Raw genomic sequence first — 19,924 nt, 5'->3', positions numbered from 1 at the left:
CCTCTGGTGCTGCAAATGTTCATGGGCGGCGGTAATCACTTAACATCAGGTGACCCGCCTGCTCGTTTGCTCGCTATCTCTATTTAAAAAAAAAAGTAATAAAACCAGCCAAGCGCGAGTCATACTCGCACACCGAGGGTTCCGTACCACAGTCATGTTTTTTCGACATTTTGCACGATAAATCAAAAACAAATAAAATTGTGTTATTATAGAATGCCCATGTAAAGTCGTTTCATAATATGATACCTACCCTACGTGGTATAGTAATCTTACTTTGAAAGTCGAAAATAGCAACATTTGCTCGTGAACACATTTTAATTTTTTTTTCTTGTGACGTGACGAATTCACGGTTTTCAGATTTTTCCCCTCATCATTTTATAAATGACTAGCTTATTCCCGCGACTTCGTCCGCGTGGACTACACAAATTTCAAACAGCTATTTTACACCCTCTTCGGGATTGAATTTTGAAAAATCCTTTCTTAGCGGATGTTTATGTTATAATAGCTATCTGCTTACCAAATTTCAGCCCGATCCGTCCAGTTGTTAGAGCTGTGCGTTGATAGATCAGTCAGTCAGTCAGTCAGTCACCTTTTCGTTTCATACATTTAGATGATTATTATGTGTGCTTACACTCATTTCCACCAACTACTTTAGGACTTGCTTAACAGGTTTGTGTTAGTTCTAGTGATTTTGTAAAGTGGTGATAATAAAAAGAATACCCGGCTGAGTTTGTTGTGAGCTCTTCTCAGACCTGGGCGCGTTTGGCACCCTCGTAGCTTTAGTTTTAAGTACGTATTAATTATCACCACTATATCATTTCATCTTACAAATAAAAAATTTTGACAATCAGGAAGCGTAAAATTTTACCAATTCTGAATAAATAATTTGAGTTTGAGTTTGAGTTTGGACTGTTTTGAAGCAGAGCACAAGAGTCGCAAGCCATGTAAATACCAATTTTCTTGTAACTAAGAATATTTTAATTATACTAGGTTTTTATATTTCAATTTTATTTTTAATTTATGCAAATAAATGCCAAGAAAAAATATATTTGTATACTTTATATACTTGATTGAAGTTCAGTTCTAAGAATTGGGTAGGTACTTACTCAGAGCAGTGACTAATAAAAAATAAGGAAAATCACCTTCAAGACGATAGGTAGGTACCTGATATTATAATGTTGTGGCACTGGTTGTGGTTACTGCACTGTGTCGGCGTCGATGCTGCTGAATGAATAACATCCTATCGCAAGATTATTAATTACTTAATTAATATGAAGGTAGGAAAATAGTAAGTATGTATATGATTTACAATACATATATTTTACATACATGCACCTCAAAATGTGGGTTAGAAAAATATCAAAATTGTACACATAGTTTCTGACGACCTCCCTGGCGCAGTGGTGAGCGCTGTGGTCTTAATAGTGGGAGGTCCCGGGTTCGATTCCTGGCAGGGGTGTGGAATTTTATAATTTCTAAATTTCTGGTCTGGTCTGGTGGGAGGCTTCGGCCGTGGCTAGTTACCACCCTACCGGCAAAGCCGTGCCGCCAAGCGATTTAGCGTTTCGGTACGATGCCGTGTAGAAACCAAAGGGGAATGGGTTTAATGAAAACTGCCATACCCCTTCCAGGTTAGCCCGCTATCATCTTAGGCTGCATCATCACTTACCACCAGGTGAGATTGCAGTCAAGGGCTAACTTGTATCTGAATAAAAAAAAAAAGTTTCAAAGTAAAATAAAATAGGTATCGTGTGTAAATTCACGTTTTTTGCTTTAACCGCAAAACTTAACACAGTGTTCACAGTCACTGATCTGACTTTAAAATTATATCAGTGGTCATAGTAAGCTATGATAAATAAATAAAAAATAAAATAAATAAATAATCATTTATTTGCAAGAACGTTGGTACAAAAAAAGATGGAAGTATAGAGTATATAGAGCCCTTAACATTCGGCTAAATTAATAGCCTAGTCAGTGGTTAGGACGTCCGTCTTCTAATCGGAGGTCGGGGGTTCGATCCCGTACTTACTTTTCAGGGTTATGTGCGTTTTAAGTAATTAAATATCACTTGCTTTAACCGTGAAGGAAAACATCCTGAGGAAACCTGCATGCCTGAGAGTTCTCCATAATGTTCTCAAAGGTGTGTGAAGTCTACCAATCCGCACATGGCCAGCGTGGTGACTCTAAAACCCTTCTCACTCTGAGAGGAGATCCATGCTCTGTAGTGAGCCAGCGATGGGTTGATGATGATAGTGATCAATGATCAAACAGTTAGGCTCAGCCGCTCATTTTGCAAATGCACCCTTATCTAATAATTGAGCTGTGCAAGTCTTGTTCAATACCTCTCACTGAGTATTTTGTGGGAAATAACACAAAAAGAGACAACTTGCGTACAAAATATAAATACAACATAATTGTACCCCAAAATAACTGCTGCACTTTCTCAAAAAGCGCATTTGCATTTGGTGTTAAAATTTTTAATCATTTACCACTCAATATTAAAAAAACAGAAGGCAATATGTTTAAAAATAAATTAAGAAATTGGTTAATTAGTAAGGCCTTTTATAATGTTAATGAGTATTTTTATGAAAATTATTGATGTAAGTATAGTATGTAAGTACCTAGGTAGTGTTTTTTAGTTTTGTAAACAAAATAGTTAAAAATTGTAATATTAAATGTAACCAGTATTGCACGCCACAAAGTGGCAAACTGTTAGAACTTTATAACAAGTATAACACCTAATGTACCTACACAGTTAATGCAATAAAATTTATTCTATTCTATTCTATTCTATTCTCTAAACAAGTTTGAACTAAGTTTGAACTTTGAACGGCAAGTACAACTAAACCTAGAAACTGTACACAGAATACAATGAACCATGAAGTTCAGGATTTCCCGAAAGTGAACAACTAGGAAACCCTAAAGTTTGCATTGATTACTTATATGCAAATTACATAGAACTTGAAAATAGCTTAAATACCTGTGTTATGCAATTTGCATGTTTGGCAAAAATACTATAAATCAACTGCACACAAATATATGCGTAATTTTTATTGTGTTTCCCAAAATGTTAAGTTTTAATTTTTTTATCAAAAAACCGGCCAAGTGCGAGTCAGACTCGCGCACCGAGGGTTCCGTACTCCAGTCATATTTTTCCGCATTTTGCACGATAATTCAAAAACTATGATGCATAAAAATAAATAAAAATCTGTTTTAGAATGTACAAGCCCTTTCATTATGATATCACACTTGGTATAGTTACTTATCTTACTTCGAAAATTAAAAAAAGCTAATTTTTAGTTCATGATCACAATTTTTTTTTAATGTGATATAACCATAAATTCACGGTTTTCAGATTTTTCCCCAAATGTCAGCTATAAGATCTACTTACCTGCCAAATTTCATGATTCTAGGTCAACGGGAAGTACCCTGTAGGTAGTTTCTTTTCTTGACAGACCGACAGACAGATAGACAGACAACAAAGTGATCCTATAAGGGTTCCGTTTTTCCTTTTGAGGTACAGAACCCTAAAAAAACAGAAATTCCTTATAGAGTAGCTAATAAATCTAAATCTACTAAATATATAAAAGGATAAGGTGACTGACTGACTGACTGACTGACTCACTGTCTGACTGATCTATCAGCTAGAGTTTTTGAAAATGCAATCCCTAAGGGGGTGAAATAGGGGTTTGAAATTTGTGTAGTTCACGCGGACGAAGTCGCGAGCATAAGCTAGTTATTAATAATAATTTATCATTATCACAATCTGGTGGCACGGCAGTGCCACCGCCAAGCATATTTTTGACACAAAGAGTAAAAGAAATAGAAGCAAGCAAGCTCGGTCCATTTATGTCCATTAGTGTGACAAACCAAACTGCCTAAACAAAAAGAAATTACAACTTGGGCGACTTCATCGGCCTCTTAATGGAGTTGTCATGTTATGACTAGCGTTGGGGAAAACCCAGTCAACTGCCAGTCGGACTTGCACACGAAGGGTTCCGTACCATCGTACATCGTACGTCTTTAGAGTTCCGTACCTCGAAAGGAAAAACGGAACCCTTATAGGACCACTTTGTTGTCTTTCTGTCTGTCTGACTGTCTGTCATGAAACCTCCCGTTGACCTAGAATCATGAAATTTGGCAGGTAGGTAGGTCTTATAGGAGAAATTCGGGGAAAAATCTGAAACTGAATTTGTGGTTACATCACACACAAACAAAAAATTGTGGTCATGAACTAAAAATTTGTGTATTAAATTTTTAAAGCAAAGTAAAGATAACTATATCAAGTGGGGTATCATATGAAAGGGCTTTACCTGTGCATTTTAAAACAGACTTTTATTTATTTTTATGCATCATAGTCTTTGAATTATCGTGCAAAATGTCAAAAAATACGACTACAGTACGGAACCCTCAGTGCGCGAGCCTGACTCGCACTTAGCCGGTTTTTTTTCATTTATAGGCTAGTGCTTGGCTGCAATCAGACCTGGTGGCAAGTGATGATGCAGCCTAAGAGCACGCTTGCCTAGAAGATGCCTATCCCTTTTTTTAAATTTTCATGGCAGCCATTTTGAAATTTTATTATTGTTGTTATAACAGATACAGAAATATACATTCTGTGAAAACTTTAACTTGATGCAAGCTATCTGAGTACCAAATTTCATCAAATTCGGTTGAACGGATGGGCCGTAAAAAGCTATCTGACAGACAGACACACTTTCGCATTTATAATATTAGTACCTATGGATTTCATGTTTGCATGAACATAAATAATTCTAATAAAATAGACACTATTTGAACATAGTTGCATCGGACATAGAAATATAATTAATGTTAATTCTAACAGCTTTTTTATGTTTCCTGTAATATAAAAAGTGATAAAACAGTAAAAGATAAAAACAGTAGGTAAATACATACCTACTACAAACTACAAGCAATGCCATATGAGTCAGAAAATGATAACGAGGTACTAAAATAAAATCTTATAATTATATAAAAGGAAACGGTGACTGACTGACTGACTGATCTATCAACGCACAGCTCAAACTACTGAACGGATCGCACTGCAATTTGGCATGCAGATAGCTATTATGACGTAGGCATCCGCTAAGAAAGGATTTTTCTCAATTCGACCCCTAAAGGGTTAAGATAGGGGTTTGAAGTTTGTATGAAAGTCTGTCAGTTTTGAAGTTAGAATCGCGAAATTTTTTAATATACACTTATCTCTATATTTATATATATATAAAAGGAAAAGGTGACTAACTGATTGACTGACTGACTGACTGACTGACTGACTGATCTATCAACGTACTGCTCAAACTACTAGACGGATCGGGCTGAAATTCGCGTTAAGAAACGATATTTGAAAATTCAATCCCTAAGGGGGTGAAATAAGGGGTTGAAATTTGTGTAGTCCACTATGAAGTCGAGTATAAGCTAGTTGTGCTATAATTTTCATTTCCTTGAGAATTATTCAGTGATTAATTTGTAAGGATTTATGACCTCAATCTTCCTTCAAAGGCAGCCGCTATGAGCTGCGCTCAATCAAATTACAATAACTTGCTCGTGTAATAATATTAAGCTTCGGGAATTAATCTCTGTTCGCGAGTCTGGCTCAAAATGCTAATGAAGATTAACTCCGGATATTTCGGGTGAATGGAGTTATGATAGACAACTAACTAAAGAGCGGCTTCAGACTAGCGTTTTTTTCGCGTTTTTGTACGCGCGTGAGAGAGAAAGAGAGAGATTGTTCTGTTCAAAATTCTTCACTCTTGGCGAATTGGTCGTGGTTATGAATTGTCCTTCACTGCTGCGCGTGCTATGCCTCGGGGGCGTACGGGCTAACCCGAAGATGATGTCCCCGGTTTCTAACGTTACCTAGACGTGGACTCACACGACGGTCTGACTAACCAGTAGTCCCCCCAATTCACCCATCCCAACGTCATCCTAAACCGTGCTCCGAGCCTCACAGGAGGCGCCCTTAGGCTCGGCAGACGGGGCTGTCTCTTTTTTTCCAAAGAGATTTTGACAGAGTTGGATTTTGATATTTGAGCGATCGTTGCTCGTTTGGTCTAAATCTACCCTAAGAGCGATCACGCACTCATCCAATCCGTATCCGTGAAAATACGGATACAAAAAATATCTGTCATATTATGTCATAACATAAGCTACCATACAAATAGTTCTATGATAACTTCGGAACGTGTTTTCAGGGACTCGGATCGGCTAACCGTCGTAACAAGTGTATAAGCCAAAACGAGCGGGAAACGCGCGGAAAAAACGATAGTCTGTAACCACCCAAAATTAGATAGCTAGCATACAATGGTTTGTAATTATCTAATTAACATTATGGTGCCTCCATTGTTTATTCAGTATTATAACTTCAAATTCGGATATGGGGCCATTCTAAACTGTAGTTACTGAAATTGTGCTAACGTGAAAGGGGTAGGCCTTTCCGTTTAGGGCATTTTCATTATCAAAGCCTGCATTATCGTTTTCCATTGGTTTGCAAATTGGGTATTCTATCACTTACAGTATATACTCTATCTGTATCTACTGCCTTGATTATTACTCTATCTATTGAATCTATTTGATTTATAGGCTAATTTATTCGCCTGTGTCCACTGTATGTCATGAGGTTCCGGGTTCGAGTCCCGAGACAGACTAGAAGAAAGATATTGGCTTTTTACACGACTGCTCTAAAAACGACTGTAATGTTTTCAGGATCCATATTAATATAATTTGCATGTATGAGTTTATTTTCTATTCCACCATAATTCCTCATATGAGAGCATAACAGAGCCTCAATAGCTCAACCGGTATAGGAGTGGACTGAAAACCGAAAGGTCGACGGTTCAAACCCCGCCCGTTGCACTATTGTCGTACCTACTCCTGGCACAAGCCTGACGCTTAAGAGTGCTGCAAATTGCTAATACGCGTGGCCGGTCCGCGTGGACTACACTAATTTCAAACCCCTATTTTACCCCCTTAGGGGTTGAATTTTTTAAAAATCCTTTCTTAGCGGGTCTATCTGCACGCACAAAACAGCCCGATCCGTCCAGTAATTTGAGCTATGCCTTAATAGATCAGTCAATCAGTCAGTCACCTTTTCGTTTTATATATTTAGAGTTTTAGACTAGCTTATGCTTGCGACTTCGTCCGCGTGGACTACACAAATTTCAAACCCCTATTTCAACCCCTTAGGGGTTGAATTTTCATAAATCTCTTAGCGGTTGCATACGTCATAACAGCTAACTGCATGCCAAATTTCAGCCCGATCCATCCAGTAGTTTGAGCTGTGCGTTGATAGATCAGTTAGTCAGTCAGTCAGTCACCTTTTTCTTTTATATAATTAGATTCTGTGTTGTCAAGCATTGTTGACAAGTAGGTACAGGTTCACCGCAATCGAGAACTGCATTTTTGATTGCAATAACTCCGCAAATTATTGCAGGTTTGCGGTAAAACTTGCGGTTATTGACCCTTTCCTTTTTCACTTTATGTCGGTTTTATGCCACCATACAAGTAAATTTTATACCAACAATATTATTTTACAATCTTACAACTTGGAAATTGAATCGCGTAAATTTTGGACCAAAACGGGATTTTTATTACTTTGACTCATACTCGAACTCGAATTTGTAGTGGAGCTAAAATTAATTACGCAAACTTAAAACTAAAGCTACGAGGGTTGTGAGGGAGGGTGAGGATTGTAAAAAACTGGCCAAGTGCGGTGCGGAAGTTAGGCTCGTGCACCGAGGGTTCCATAGTCATACAGTCGTAGTTTTTCGACATTTGGCACGATAAATCAAAAACTATGATTCATAAGAATAAATAAAACCTGTTTTAGACTCCATACTCCCTTTCATGATACCCCACTTGATATAATTATCTTACTTCCTAATTGAAAATACTAATTATTAGTTCATGACCACAATTTAATTTTTTTTGTGTGATGTTACCACTAATAACACGGTTGTTTTCAGATTTATCCCTTTATGTCTGCTATAAGATCTATACCTACTTGCCAAATTTTATGAATCTAGGTCAACGGGAAGTACCTTGTAGGTTTCTTGACAGACAAACAGATAGACAGACAGATAGAAAGACAGACAGAAAATAAGGTGATCCTATAAGGGTTCCGTTTTTCCTTTGGAGCTACGGAACCCTAAAAATTGGTATTTTTCGTACAATGGTACGGAACCTTTCGTGTGGGAGTCCGGCTCGCGCTTGACTTGTTTTTATTGAAAAAAATATGACCGTTCACAGTACGTAATGTACTATCCCATGTAACCGTCACATTAATCTTAATGTCCGTCCGTACTTGGTTTTATTGTACCAAGAACAAAGTCGTTTAAACTAATGGTACATTTTTCTAATGACTTGCACCTGTGTATGGAAAAGCAGTCTTTACTGACTGAAATAATCTAAATATATAAAAGAAAAAGGTGACTGACTAACTGACTGACTACTGATCTTTGAACGCACAGCTCAAACTACTGGACGGATCGGGCCAAAACTTGGTATGCAGATAGCTATTATGACGTAGGCATCCGCTAAGAAACGATTTTTGAAAATTTAACCCCTAAAGGGGTGAAACAGGGGTTTGAAATTTGTGTAGTCCAAGCGGATGAGATCGCGAGCATAAGCTAGTTATAAATAATTATCGTTATCGCCCACGATTCTATATGTTATGACTTATAATTATTTATTCTTCGCCGTGGTTTTCCCCAATTCATGACTGGAATAATTTAATGTTTCTAAGTGATCATAACAAGAAACGTCCATCGTGCGAACATCTTTTGTTTTTGTTTTTATTTAACCGCCAAGGTTCCATAATTGGGTAGGTATTTGACTCCAATTTTTTTATTACTTTATAAACTCGGATAAAAATAATGACGTAAACTGAAAGTAACTAATTAAATCGATCATATAACAAAAAAGTAAATAACCATTTAAATATTTCTGATTAGACAGAGATAGCAATAAGTATAGCATTTTGACGTCACACCTTACTAATGCCATAGTAGCTTCGTGCGGTTTCATGCAAATTTTCGTTTCACTCCAAAATTAAAATGCCTGTAACTTTGGAAATCTTTGTTGGATTTTAATATTTTTTTCAGCGTACGTCATTATTTTATCCTAGTATATAATAAAGTAATAATATTTATCAAATTTAAAAGTAGGAAAATACCCAATTGAATAACAGACGTTCTACTAATTGTGTGCAAGTGCACACTAAATTTTAACTTGATTAAATTCACTGTTTGCATGCATGATGTCAATTAAAAGTAAGTTAAAATTTAGTTAACTACTTAACAACTTAATGCGTGTAAGTTAGGCTTTAGTAAAGTTGCGTGAAAGCCACCAGCTGACTTTTCAGTAGCCCAAAAGAAGGTTTTTTTTTTTTAATTTATTTATCACCGACAACTTCCATACATAAAAGACCGCACATTTAAATACATACAATAAACAGTATGGTCGTCAATTACAGGTGAAACTTTGCTTATAAACTAACATGCACTAACTTACAGACTAACAGATTAAAGTATAGATTAACTTAATAACAGACAGACTTAATAACGTACAGAGTAACTTGACAGATTAACAGTACCTAGGTAAAAATAAAATAGTTAAATATGTAAAGGAATTTAAATTTAAAGAAAAATATAGATATACCTACTTAACAAAATATAACTAACAAAATATCCACGATTAATGGTCTCCAATTTGATCACAAATAATTTTTTTTTTAAATTTTTTTTAAATTAAGGTTTAGTGTATTGTTACATATTGTAACTTTAAGAAAGAGAGAGAACACTTACATGGACCTAAAACACATACTTATTTACATTTAGTGAAAAGAAGGAATACCTACTAGTGATGTAACGAATATAGCCCAAACTATTAGCAAGCTGAAGTGGCAATGGGCAGGTCATGCCTGTCGTAGAGGCGATGGCCGTTGGAGCCGGAGAGTCCTTGAGTGGAGACCGCGTTTAAGCAAGCGTAGTGTGGACCGACGATATAAAGAGGCTGGCGGGAAGTGGCTGGATGAGGAAGGCTGAGGACCGGGTGTGGTGGCGCTCTTTAGGGAAGGCCTATGTCCAACAGTGGACGTCCACAGGCTGATGATGATGATGATGATGTAACGAATGTCATATTTTGGACATTCGCGGATGCGAATGCGAATATCTGCTGCCAACATTCGCGAATATTCAGTTTTTGTTAAAATTTGGCGCAATTTGTCTATGGCTTGGTGACCTTAGCGAGCGGCAATCCCGTTACCGAATGATAAAGAGATGTGATTACGAGGTTAAGTTACTTTTTATTACATTAAAAAACCATAACAAATTAATGGATTTTGTTTTATTGACCAACTATTATACATCAAATTTTTTTTGTATTCGCAAAACATTCAAATTAATTTCGCAGAATGCGAATGCGAATATGCAAAAATATGCGAATATTCGTTACATCACTAATGCCTACGTCCGAGCCAGCTAGACAAAAAACAGTGCAAAAATCATTTGAACGGAAACTATTTCATTTCATCCCGTAGTATGGAACAGTATACTAAGAAGAGCCACATTTCCGCCTAGTCAGGCTGATTGTTGCCGCAAAAACCCGCCGTCTCATTATCCGAACACGCAGTCAAGCGAGGTGTTATATCACTTAGAACTAGCCGTTTTTTGCGACTAGCATTCATGGTCAACAGTCAACACAGCTTGGCAATCGTACAGTTATAGTTAGTTAGTAGTTTAGATTTTTATTACGCTTGACACGCAGCGTTATTATTAGCTTATGCTCGCGACTTCGTCCGCGTGGACTACACAAATTTCGAACCCCTATTTCATCCCCTTAGGGGTTGAATTTTCAAAAATCCTTTCTTAACGGATGTCTACGTCATAATAGCTATCTGCATGCCCAGCCCGATCGGGCTAGTAGTTTGAGTTGTGCGTTGATAGATCATGCGCTGATCGTCAATCAGTCAGTCAATCAGTCAGTCAATCAATCAATCAGTCAGTCAGTCAGTCAGCTTTTAGTACACTGTAAAGTAAATTTATCACTAGCTGATTTAAAAAGTCACGGGTCTCTGGAACGGTTTAAGCGACATGCTATGCACGTCTGCATTATCAAAAAACAAGCGCATTTTCAGGCATTCAGGGCAATAGAGTATTTGACTACATCAAAAATAAATTATTTCTCAGTGATTATTAAATAGAGGGTGTTTCAAAATATGTAAAATCCACGTCCTTTGTTGGTTTTAAGTGTAATAACCATTTTAAATTACCGATTAAATTAAAAAAAGCACGTCAAATGATTGTGACGTCACATAGCGGTATTCCACAGAACCTCGCATACTAAGCGCGCGTTTTGACGTTTGATAAAAAGTTACTGATTTGACTAGTTGTCAAATACCGTATTGGCCATCACCCGCGCTTTGCTAACTGTACGATAGCTAAACTTTGGATAACTACAAACTGCACAATTAAATGCATATTTTTGTAGACGCCTCTTGCAATGTCAATTAAGTAAGTATTCAGAATAAAATTATAAAATTAAAGACCAAATTATTTTATAATTAGACACTTACTTTGTTTACTACACAATATCACAATGGACATGGTTTAGTCACGCTAGTTTTTTTTGTTTAGATACAAATTAGCCCTTGGACAATATCACCTGGTGGTAAGTGACGATGCAGTCTAAGGTGGAAGCGGGCTAACCTTCAAGTGAGGGTCACTTTTTAACCGACTTCAAAAAAGGAGGAGGTTCTCAATTCGTCGGAATCTTTTTTTTTTTTTATGTATGTTCCCCGATTACTCGAAGACGCCTGGACCGATTTTGAAAATTCTTTTTTTTTGATTTTCAGTTGTTGGATTTGTATGATATTATGTACGTAAAGTAATGACAGGTTTAAATTAGATACTACTGTACGATGCCCGCGAATTCGTCCGCGTGCATTTAAGTTTTTAAAACTCCCGTGGAAACTCCTTGATTTTCCGGGATAAAACGTAGCCTATGTCACTCTCTAGTGGCCCTACCGCGGTTGTTTGACAGCTACAATGTCACGATCGCAATCATCTCTGATTGGTTAATGCTCGCTCACTATTGGCCACAATGCATTGTTGCAACAAGAATCGCACAAATTCAGCCAATCAGAACAATTGAGATTGTAATAATGATTGATGCCGGTTTTAGACAATCGCCCTACAGGTCTCTAACTGTACCTACCCACCTGTTGCTCCGTTAGCGACGTGATTGAAGGACAAACCAACAAACCAACAAACACACTATAATATGGGCAGTGATTATTGTAGCCATTGTGTGATGATCGTTAAATATTATTGATTATTATTATGCATTATATTATTGAGCATTACGTTACTATGTATAGTAACTTTTATGCTCAATAATATAATGCATTACTATGTAAATATCATAACTACGCTTCAACACCTGAGAAGCATTAAAGGTTATAATAAAAACCGGCCATGTGCGAGTCAGGCTCGCGCAATGAGGGTTCCGTACTACAGTCGTATTTTTTCGACATTTTGCACGATAATTCAAAAACTATGATGCATAAAAATAAATAAAAATCTTTTTTGGAATGTACAGATGAAGACCTTTCATATGATACCCCACTTGATATAGTCACTCACTTCGAAAGTTGAAAAGTACTAATTATTAGTTCATGACCACAATTTAATTTTTTTTGTGTGATCTAACCTTAAATTCACGGTTTTCAGATTTTTCCCCGAATGTCAGCTATAAGATCTACCTACCTGCCAAATTTCATGATTCTAGGTCAACGGGAAGTACCCTGTAGGTTTCTTGACAGACAGACAGACAGACAACAAAGTGATCCTATAAGGGTTCCGTTTTTCCTTTTGAGGTACGGAACCCTAATAATAAAATTAAAAAATCTACAAGTTAGGTAGGTACGTGGTGAACTGTTTCAAAACAACTTTGTATAGGTACCTGTCCTATCTTCATGAAATAGATAATAATATAGTGCATTCCTCACCGCATTAATGCGTTTCAAATCTCATGACTCAGTACGTGAATAAATGTACAATGCATGATTAAATCACTTTATAGTCGCTGAAACCTGACGCCTGACTCACTAACTCTTGTTACAAGAATGTTATCATAATATCTGAGAACTAATTATTATTAAGCGTGCTATGTTCCTTTATTTCCTTTTACCTATCTGTGCACTTTTTTTTCAATCTAAATATATATAAAAATTGAAAAATAATTTAATTTATTACCGAATATCTTATGTATACAAGAGTTAATATAGTTCCATAATAATACTTTTTGGTGCCGGTGCCAATTAGCTTTAGCTGCGCGAATCGTCTAGACTTCATATTTTTATGAGACTCCACAATGGCACCTCATTGGCACCGACCCCAAAAAATATTATTATGGAACTATATTAACTCTTGTATACATAATATATTCGGTAATAAATTAAATTATTTTTCAATTTTTAGTGTTTGTGTATCGAAGTCGGTTTTTATTTTTTTTGTAAAAAAAATTTATTTCACAATTTTTAGTGGCCCCATGGAATTATGCTATGACTGGTTAAAAATCTACTGTTTACTAAGCTATTACACTGATCGCGAGCAATTTACTCTTATTCGTTGAGGAGTTCCAGTATCTATCTTCGATGATGTTCATCAGATCTTCATCAAATTTAAATGGGACCAACTTTGTAGTATACCCTTTCAAACAAAAAAAGAATTTTCAAAATCGGTCCAGGCGTCTTCGAGTAATCGGGGAACATACATAAAAAAAAAAGATTCCGACGAATTGAGAACCTCCTCCTTTTTGTGAAGTCGGTTAAAAAGTTGACGGACTGACTGACTGATCTATCAACGCACAGCTCAAACTACTGGACGGATCGGGCTGAAATTTAGCATGCAGGTAGCTATTACGACGTAGGCATCAACTAAGAAAGGATTTTTAAAAATTCAACCCCTAAGGGGGTGAATTAGGGGTTCGACATTTGTATAGTCCACGCGGACAAAGTTACGGGCATAAGCTAGTTCAGATACAAGTTAGCCCTTGACTTCAATCTCACCTGGTGGTAAGTGATGATGCAGTAATAGATGGAAGCGAGCTACCCTAGAAGGGGTATTGCAGTTTTTATTAAACTCATACCCCTTTGGTTTCTACGCGGCTTCGTACCGGAACGCTGAATCGCTTGGTGGCATGGCTTTGCCGGTAGGGTAATATCTACTCATGTGCCGTGTGGAAACTAAAAATCTGTACAAGAGATTTATGTCCAGCAGTGGACGTCTATTAATTGATAATGATTATGATTCCTTCAATAAATATCGTTGGTCCGAAACTTACGGTACCTACCTAACATTTTTTTTTTTTTTAATTTATAGACTAGCGCTTGGCTGCAATCAGACCTGATGGCAAGTGATGATGCAGCCTAAAATGGAGCGCGCTTGCCTAGAAGGTGCCTATTCACTCTTGTCTTGAAGGTACCCATATTATAATTCGGTGGAAAAACTGATGCTGGAAGGGTTTATTTTGTTGGGTGGGTAGCTTGGTGGGTGATATCATAACAGGTTTCATGTTATTACAGTTGTAATTACTGTAATTTCCAGAAGTAAAAACAATCATTGAGGATTCGTAATCAGCAGAGAACTAATTGACATTATTTCGGGGCCAATATATTATACAACCAACACAAATTATTTTTGTCACAAATTATTGTTGTAGCATTGTTGGACAAACTGTCTGACATTATATTTTTACTAGCTTCCGTACTACAGTCGTATTTTTTTTACATATTGCACGATAATTCAAAAGTTATGATGTATAAAAATATATAAAAATCTGTTTTAGAATGCACAGGTGAAGACCTTTCATATGATATCGCACTTGATATAGTTATCTTACTTCGAAAATTGAAAATACTAATTATTAGTTTATGACAACAATTTAATTTTCTTTGTGTGATGTTACCACAAATTCACGGTTTTCAGATTTTTCCCCGAATGTCTGCTATAAGACCTACCTACCTGCCAAATTTCATCATTCTAGGTCAACGGGAAGTACCCAGTACCCTGCAGGTTTCTTGACCGACCGACAGACAGACAACAATGTGATCCTATATCCTAAGGGTTCTGTTTTTCCTTTTGAGGTACAAAAAAGGATGAAAATATATTTTGACAAGACCTATTATTATACCCCAAATTTTACCAAATTCTGTTCACAATAAGTCGTTTTGAAAACTGTGTAAATAAACAAGTTTTGTACATACACATATTTGTTGTATAGTAATCCATACTAATATTATAAATGCGAAAGTGTGTCTATCTGTCTGTCTGCTAGCCTTTCACGGCCCAACCGTCCAACTGATTTTGACGAAATTTAGTATAGAGATAGCTTGCATCCCGGGGGAGGACATAGGCTACTTTTTATCCCGGAAAGTCAGAGTTCCCACGGGATTTTTAAAAACCGAAATCCACGCGGACGAAGTCGCGGGCATCATCTAGTCTAGTATTATTATAAACCAATACCAATTTTATTGGGAAATCCAAATCGGATGGAAATTCAAATAATGTTTATTCATGTTTCGAAAAATAACGATTTCCATGTAAGTTTAACATGAAATAATGTTTGCGGCCACGGCCAATCTGCTACCCAAATGAACTTTGTTTTTCATCCATTTATAAGTGACTAGCTTATGCTCGCGACTTCATCCGCGTGGACTAAACAAATTTCAAACCCCCTTAGGGGTTGAATATTCAAAAAACCTTTCTTAGCGGATGCCTACGTCATAATAGCTATCTGCTTGCCAAATTTCAGCCAGTCAGTCAGATACCTTTTGTATATTTAGATATACCGTAAACTTTTACAAAATTATAGGATTTTTATAATATATTTTTTTCGTGTTTTTTTTGTGTTATCATAATATCAGTAATCGTCAGTACATACATAGTAACATTTATCGCTGTAAAATGAAGATATTATTTCGAAAGAGACGTGATAGCATGATGACGAAGTTACGAGAAGCTCACACTCACAGTAGGGATGTCGGAAGTGCAAACAAATGTCGATATATTATATAGAAATCGATATTTAAAAAAATGTCGATATCGATATTAAAATTTTCTTAAAAAATCATCGGTATATCGGTACAATTTCTAATTTTTAAGTAGAAAGTCGTAGGCCATAGATAAAAATAATTTTAAAGAAACGATTTCGATAGTTTTCTTTTTGGATTCTGGGTTCTAGCCTTTTTCAGCCTCATCCAATCGACCATCGATATTTTGAATGAAAATATATAGTAAAAGTAAAAAGTAGGTAAAAACCTAAGTCATATTGTTTGTCGGTCCGAAAAAAATATCGATTTTTATACCTTTTTGATATTTGGAATTTTATATCGATACATCGATATATCGAACAAATAATATCTATATATCGATGTATCGATATTTTTTCGACAAGCCTAGCTCACAGTACTTAAATAGAAAAAGTAAAAGCATGACGAACGAGGTCGGAAAACGGTTCCTAATCAATATCTGTCACCGCTCGTCTATTTTTGAATCCAGCTCTTACAGGCGTTTCCACTTAGTACCTACCTACTCGTAGCTGAGGAAAAATCTCTAAATATTCTATTTGCCGAGTGCTTAAACTTGTCTTAGTCCTAAAATAAGAAGGTCCATCCTTCCTTATATCTATATAACCACTAGATGATGCCTGCGACTTCGTCCGCGTGGATTTAGGTTTTTTAAACCCCGTGGGAACTCTTTAATTTTCCGGGATAAAAAATATGCCTATGTCCTTCCCCGGGATATAAGCTAACTCTCTACCAAATTTCATCAAAATCGGTTGAACGGTTGGGTCGTGAAAAGCTACCAGACAGACAGAAACACTTTTGCTTTTATAATATTAGTATGGACTAGCTTATGCTCGCGACTTCGCGTGGACTACACAAATTTCAAACCCCTATTTCACCCCCTTAGGAGTGGAATTTTCAAAAATCCTTAGCGGATGCCTACGTCGCGTCGTAATAGCTATCTGCATGCCAAATTTCAGCCCGATCCGTCCAGTAGTTTGAGCTGTGCGTTGATAGATCAGTCAGTCAGTCAGTCAGTCAGTCACCTTTTCCTTTTATATATTAAGATTTATTTCGAGTCACGGGTTTATTGACTCTTCGATATAAATGACAAGCAGTGGCGTGCAGCTCATAGAGGCATAAATGCACTGCTTACCCTCATTGTAATAAATCAATGCTTATTTTTCATTTTAACCTGCCGTGTAATAAGTTCATACCTAAATGCATACCCTGGCTTGAACTCCTGTGCACGCCACTGATGACAAGATATGCCCAAGCGAACAAAATAAATATTTTCACGGTTTTGGAACCAAATAAATCAGCGCCACCTCTTAGATACTAATGAACGACCCGTTTGAAATCCAGACGTCACTGAGGTTGCATTGGTGCTAAAGCACCACTAAGTCGGTGCCAATCTATTTGTTCAACAGCCCTGTCCATACGAAGTAATATATAAAGCAATGTTGTTATCATAGATTAATTATTGGTCTCGCCATAATATTTTGGAAGCACAGAATCTAACACTAATAATTAATCAAACACTGCTCGAGGTTACATGACGCTATATAGAGCATAGAGGAGCACAAAACAGTATCTATTTTTCAAAATTTTTGTTTCTCTGTCTGTCTGTTTAATGTGTGTACGCTTCACGTTGAAAATACAGAACGGATTTGAACGCAATTTGGCATAGTTACACCTTACCTTTTAAGCAAACTAAGGAAAACTAAAGTAGGATAAACAATCCCATTTTCACTAATCCATTGAGAGAGAGTAGAGTAGGTGACTAGCACATGGTGCCTCAAGTTAACAGTAGCTTAAGTACAATCGATTACGGTCCGGGGAAGCCGGGCCTAATCCCCGCTTAGCGCATTCCACAAAACAGGGCTGAGCGACTCTGTTCAACCAATCAACGTTAATTCTATTTAATACACTTTAATGCGATGCTTAAAAGGTAAACAAGTAGCTTCTGCAGAATTGCGAAGACGCGCACTAATAAGGAAAAAAACGGGCCGAATTGAGAACCACCTCCTTTTTGAAAGTCGGTTAGTTAAGGAAAACTAAAGTAGGATAAACAATCCCATTTTCAGTAATCCATTGAGAGAGAGTAGGTGACTAGCACATGGTGCCTCAAGTTAACAGTAGCTTAAGTACTACCGATTACGGTCCGGGGAAGCCGGGCCTAATCCCCGCTTAGCGCATTCCACAAAACAGGGCTGAGCGACTCTGTTCAACCAATCAACGTTAATTCTATTTAATACACTTTAATGCGATGCTTAAAAGGTAAACAAGTAGCTTCTGCAGAATTGCGAAGACGCGCACTAATAAGCAAAAAAACGGGCCGAATTGAGAACCACCTCCTTTTTGAAAGTCGGTTAGTTAAGGAAAACTAAAGTAGGATAAACAATCCCATTTTCAGTAATCCATTGAGAGAGAGTAGGTGACTAGCACATGGTGCCTCAAGTTAACAGTAGCTTAAGTACTACCGATTACGGTCCGGGGAAGCCGGGCCTAATCCCCGCTTAGCGCATTCCACAAAACAGGGCTGAGCGACTCTGTTCAACCAATCAACGTTAATTCTATTTAATACACTTTAATGCGATGCTTAAAAGGTAAACAAGTAGCTTCTGCAGAATTGCGAAGACGCGCACTAATAAGCAAAAAAACGGGCCGAATTGAGAACCACCTCCTTTTTGAAAGTCGGTTAGTTAAGGAAAACTAAAGTAGGATAAGCAATCCCATTTTCACTAATCCAATGAGAGAGAGTAGAGTAGGTGACTAGCACACGGTGCCTCAAGTTAACAGTAGCTTAAGTACTACCGATTACGGTTCGGGGAAGCCGGGCCTAATCCCCGCTTAGCGCATTCCACAAAACAGGGCTGAGCGACTCTGTTCAACCAATCAACGTTAATTCTATTTTTAACACACTAATAAAATGGTGTGTTGTTTGTATAGGGTGGGTTTATGGGGCTAGAATTCATTATTAAAGAAAACAATTTAAAAAACATTATTTTTATTTATTTTTAACATGAACGTCACACTGCTGTACGGAGGGTGAATAATGGCTTCACAATCCGTAAACGACAAAAGTTTTTCATTTTTAAACATAAAAATAGATTAATTTCTGCGGAAAAATATTTTTTATGTTAAAAAATAGAAAAATATTTCCTTCTGACGTCATTAATCGCTATTGGTACAGCGTGACGTTAATAATTAATTATTTTAAAAAATAAAATAAAAATCATGATTTTTGAAAATTATGAATTCTAGCTCCATAAACTGCCGCCATTCAAAGAATCAATCATTTTATTACCTACTACAGTCCAAGACCCTATTACAATGGGGAAGATATCTTGAAGCGATGATAGCCTAGTTGGTGGCTAGGACGTCCGCCTCCTAATCGGAGGTCGGGGGTTCGATCCCGGGCACACACCTCTTTTCGGGAGTTATGTGCGTTTTAAGTTATTAAATATCACTTGCTTGTAAGTACTAAATCCTTGCCGAAGCCTCTCACATGACCAGACCAGAAATTTAGAAATTATAAAATGGCAACCCACTGCCGGGAATCGAACCGGGAACCCCCACTAATGAGACCACAGTGCTTACCACTACGCCAGGGAGGTCGCCAGGGGGTTTGGTGTTCAAGGCACCCACTTCTAACTTTGTGGAGTTCTGTGCGTTTTTAATCAATCAATCAATCAATCAGCCTATTTGCGTCCACTGCTGGACATAGGCCTTCCCAAGAGCACGCCACCGCACACGATCCTCCGCCTTCCTCATCCACCCACTTCCCGCTATCTTCTTAAGGTCGTCAGTCCAGCGGGTTGGAGGTCGTCCCACACTGCG

At 37.2% G+C, this 19,924-nt stretch overlaps 1 protein-coding gene across 1 annotated transcript in view; it reads right to left on the bottom strand.

The window, feature by feature from the left end:
* Window positions 1–1,626, bottom strand: part of LOC117989048 (metabotropic glycine receptor) — a 281,440-nt gene extending 279,814 nt beyond the window's left edge. The window contains exon 1 of the mRNA XM_069505318.1: window positions 1,374–1,626. The gene's annotated coding sequence lies outside the window, so the exon portion shown is untranslated. The remainder of the gene's footprint in view (window positions 1–1,373) is intronic.
* Between the last annotated feature and the right edge of the window lie 18,298 nt (window positions 1,627–19,924).

The sequence above is a fragment of the Maniola hyperantus genome, chromosome 2 (assembly GCF_902806685.2).
Source record: "Maniola hyperantus chromosome 2, iAphHyp1.2, whole genome shotgun sequence".
NCBI classification, from domain to species: Eukaryota; Metazoa; Arthropoda; class Insecta; order Lepidoptera; family Nymphalidae; genus Maniola; species Maniola hyperantus.
The sequence above is the reverse complement of the archived record's forward strand: the minus strand, read 5'-3'. Positions and strand labels throughout refer to the sequence as shown.